Source organism: Elephantulus edwardii, unplaced genomic scaffold, assembly GCF_000299155.1.
Source record: "Elephantulus edwardii isolate Elephantulus edwardi_28Jun2011 unplaced genomic scaffold, EleEdw1.0 scaffold00064, whole genome shotgun sequence".
Classification (NCBI taxonomy): Eukaryota; Metazoa; Chordata; class Mammalia; order Macroscelidea; family Macroscelididae; genus Elephantulus; species Elephantulus edwardii.
The window spans coordinates 2,762,967-2,767,939 of record NW_006399814.1 but is presented as its reverse complement, the minus strand read 5'-3'; positions in this window follow the sequence as shown (position 1 = coordinate 2,767,939).

Genomic DNA, 4,973 nt, shown 5'->3' with positions numbered 1-4,973 from the left:
GGCTGACTCTGAGAAGAATGGGAATCCCAGAACATATGATGGAGCTTATGAAACATCTGTACTTGGCCCAGAACAGAGCAGGGAAACACTGTGTGATTCAAAATCATGAAGGGTGAACACAGGGATGTGTCCTATTTCCGTATCTGTTCCATAACTTACATTAGAGGTATTAAAATTGCTATAATACAAGCATTGGAAGAGATATTATTCAGACCATTCACGTGAAGTAGAGGGATGGGGAAGAACATGTCTATCCTAAATACAAAAGGGCGCTCTGCTTAGTATGTGTGTTAACACATATTTTCTATTTGGGTACAAGGAAATAAAATCAGGCTTCTGTCCCTCATTTCACTCAGAAATAAATATAGGAATAGTGAAAATACAAAACACTGAAATCATTACTACAAAAAGAAATAAATAAAAGTAATAGAAATGAATAAATGGATAACATAAGTATTAAAACAAAGTTCAAAGTGAAGACCACTCATAGCAGCCCTATGAACAACGTATCTAAACCTCTTCCTATCCTGTGCCAACTTCATCGTCATCGCCATGTTCAAGAGCATTGTAGCCACTATAAATCCAACTCATTGATGATCTTCCTCTTTTTCCATGATCCTTTCCTTTCCTAGAGCGTTTCTTTCCAAGGACTGGTGACACCCGACAACATGCCCAAAGTAGGACATGAAATCCATCACCCTGGCCTCTCAGGAGCACTGTGGTTACACTTCTTCTAAGAGACACTTGCTCGCTCTTCTGCCAGCTCATAGCACATACACTCCACTTCTCTCACAGAATCCAAAGGCAGCAATTCTTCTTTTTGGTCGTTAGGTGCTGTCTAGTCCAGTACAACCCACAGTACCTTACGAGCCCTGTCCTGTCCTGTGCCATCCTCACAGTCTCTGCAGTCACTGTGTAAATCCACCTGCTTAAGGGTCTTCCTCTCTTTTGCTGACCCTTCAGCTTCTCAAACATCATGTTCCTCTCCAAGGAATAGCCTTACCTGGCAACATGTCCAACATACATGAGATGAAGCTTTATCATCTTTTTCTCCAAGGAGCACTCTGCCTCCACCTTCTCCCACATACACCTGCTTGTTCTTTTCACAGTCTACGGCATATTCGGTACTCTTCTCCAACACCACAGCTCAAAGGCATCAATAATTTTTCTGTCATCCTTATTCATTGACAAGTTCTCAGCAGCTGTGATTAAAAAAGACTATTTATTCACTGCCAATGATTTGGAACATTTCTTCATGTGTCTTTTTGCCATTTGAATGTCTTCCTCTGTGAAGTCTTTCCATGTCTTTTGCCCATTCTGTAATTGAGTTATCAGTCTTTTTCTTGTGGAGACCTAGAAGTATTCTGTAAAATTTCATTATAAGACTCTTGTCTGAGATGGTATTGCCAAATGTTTGTTCCCAGTATGTAGGTTTTCTTTTTACCCTGTGGGAAAAAGGTTTTGATGCACACATGGATTTAATCTTTAGAAGGTCCCATGCATCAACTTTATCCTCTTTAAGATTCTGCATTTGTGGTTGTATTTGGCAGTCTCTTTATACATTGGACCAGTGCTTCTAAGCTTGAACCCAGTTTGACTTTTATGAACATTATGGTTTTGGGTTTTACTCCCAGATCTCTGATGCACCTTGAGTGGATTTTTGTGTATGGTGTGAAATGTGGATCCTGTTTCAGCTTTCTGAAGGTGGAAGTCCAGTTTTGCCAGCACCGTTTGTTGAAGAGGTTATCATTTCCCCTTTGATAGTTTTTATTTCCTTGTCAAATGACCCTAGATAGCTGGGTCCATTTCTGGGTTCTCGATTCTATTCCATTGGCCTGTGTGCCTGTAATTATACCATTACCATGCTGTTTTGGTCACTAGTGCTGTGTAGTCGGTTTTGAGATCAGGGAGTGCTATGCTTCCCACCTCATTTTTGTTTCTCAGAAGTGTTTTGCTTATTTGGGGTCTCTTGTTCCTCCAAACAAATTTGATAATTTCCCTTTCAATCTCCTTGAAAAATGAATTTGGAATCTGGATTGGAATATCATTGAACATGTAGATTGCTTTGATAGGATTGTCATGTTCACAATCTTGAGTCTTTCTATCCATAAACAGGGCACATTTCCCCCATTTCTTTAGGTCTTTTATTGTGTCTTTCAGAAATACTCTGTGGTTTTCTTTGCATCTTTAGTTGGGTTTACTCCCAAGTATCTCAATTTGTGGTTGGCTAGCAAATGGTATTGCTTTCTTGATTTCTCTGAGTTCTTCAATCAAAACCACAATGAGGTACCATCTTACTCCAGTAACAGTGTCAAAATTTAAAAGAGCAGCAAGTAATAAACGTTGGAGAGGATGTGGCAAGAAAGTAACTCTTACACATTGTTGGTGGGTTTGTAAAATGGTACAACCACTCTGGAAGGCAGTTTGGTGCTTCCTCAAAAAACTGAACACAGAAATTCCGTATGATCCAGCTATTCCACTACTTGGAATATACCCTGAGAGAATGAGAACTGAGGCACAAACAGATTTGTACACCAATGTTCATAGTGGCATTATTGGCCATTGCAAGAACATGGAAACAGCCCAAATGTCCAACCACAAATGAATGGATTGAGAAATTATGATGCATTCATACAATGGAATACTATGCAGAATGCAGGAGCAATGATTTTGTAAATTACTACCTAACTTGGGAGGGACTGGAGAGCATTATGCTGAGTGAACAACTCAGTCTCAAAAGGATCAATATTGCATAAACCCTGTTATTGTAGAATGTGTCTAAGGAGCCAAGAGGGGTAGGAGATGCTGGAAGCAGAGGGACGAGGATGTGCAGGGGAAGAGGGGATTCATCACGGGATTGTACAATTTGATAGGGGGGATGAGGGAAAATGAAAGAATTTGTTCTTGAAAACTTTTCAAAAAGACTATTAAAAATATCAAGTGATTAAAAAGACCAAAGCTTGAATCAGGCACACCTTAATCCTCAAACTAACATTATTTTTTGTCAATAATTAGAAATTTACCTGACTGTAGACTTTCTCAGTACAATATATCTCCTGATTTCCTGACTACTGATACTAAAGTATTCATTGTAGATCCAAGTAGGATGAAGTTGTTGACAGTTTCTCTCTTTTTTTCCATCTATTGGTGTGTTGCCTATCTGTCCAGTGAAGAGAAATTTTGCTTTATTGATGTTGAGATGCAACCCATATTGAAAGGTGCAGTCTTTGATTTCCTGAAGCAAGCACTTCAAGTCCTCCTCACTTACTATAAAATTATTATAAAATGATTCTTTATTATCTCGTATTCATTGTCCACCTTTCATATGCATTTAAAGTGATTGAAAGTGTCATTGCTTGAGTCAGGGGCACCTTAGTCTTTAAATTGATATCTTTGCTCTTTTTTTAAAGATGAATCTTTTAAAAAAATTTTTAATTGAGATTTTAACAAAAGTTTACAGAGAAGTTGGATTTTCCTTCATTGTTTGTTGCACATTTTCCTTCCTCTCCTCAAGCTTGTTTTATTTTTTAAAATATTCATTCATTATTACACAATTTCCTCCCTCCCCTCCCCTCCCCCAGTCCTCTTGGCAATGCGCCTCGCTTTCTGGACCATTGTCTTACATATAATACCTTATATTTCTTTCAAACAGTTCTTTCCCTCATCTGTTCCAATACAGTGTTCACTCTCTCTTTCCCTACTGGAGACAACTTTGCTCTTCAGCACTTTTGAAGAAGTCCTTGGCAGTAGATTTGTCTGATGTAATTAATTTCTTAGTTCTTGACTGTTACTACCATGTGTATTTATTGTGGGTCCAAGTAAATTAAATTGTTAACAACTTCAATCTTTATCTATCATGAGGTTGCCTATTAGTCCAGTTGTGAAGATATTTTATTTGTTGAGGTATACAATGTATTGTTCTTGATAATGAATTGTAATCCATACTGAAGGCTGTAGCCCTTGAATTTCTTTCATAAATGCTTCAAATCTTCATTTTCTGTAAGCAAGTTGTGTCCTCTGCTTAATGCAGGTTGCTAATGAGCCTCCAATTCTGTTGCCGGGTTCTTTGTTCCCCCCGCCCCCGCCATGTTCTTCTTAATTCTTAATCTAGCTTCTGGAATCATTTGCCCAACAGGCTTCAGAGCTCTTGCACACAGGGTCACTGTGAGTCCCAGACAACTCGACGGCACATAACAACGCACATACCTACTGAATAGGGATGGAAATGCTCTCATTTAACGGCATGCACAGCAACCAAGATGGTAACCTACGTTGAAAGGAAAACAGCAGAAACATGTCAAACAGTGCTGAATCCAGCTGAAGGCTTCACAGTGATACTATTCAAGGAGTCTTTGCAAATTTATTTCTTCAGACAACAGAACTTGGAAGGAAGGCAAAGGATACGAGGGGGCAGTTCCTGCAAATGCCCCAAATGTTTAATATTTTAGGGGAATTGTCAAAAGCTCACAAGTAGACAGAAAATGCAAATGATTGTGATAATGGGTACCAACTCTCGCCTCACAGAGATGCAAAGATCAGGGGAGCCAAACCATCTTGTGGGGAGGTGGGAGGAAGAGCAAGCTCCTGCTATTGCTGGAGAAGGAGGGAGTCGGGCGGCCTTCTGGGGGAATCCATCAGCAATAGAGGTCGAAACCACAGCGCACCTCTGGGCTGCCTGTCCTTTCCATCCTGAAGTCCATCCTGCAGAGAGGAGAGCCGCCATGAGGAAGGACAAGGATTAATGCTGGCCAATCACCATGAAGGAAGCCACAGGCTGATGTTGACCAACCACTTGCCACGGCACAGAGCTAGGAAGGGTGTGTGTGATGAGCTCCTGGAAGTCACATCACAGAGCGTCACTGGCTGTTGGAGACAGGCCTTAGGATCCTAGTGGCCCCCTGGGGGGCATGGTTCCCTGTGTAAGAGCAGTGAGGGCTAAGACATGAGCACAGGGTCCTGTAACTACAGAAACA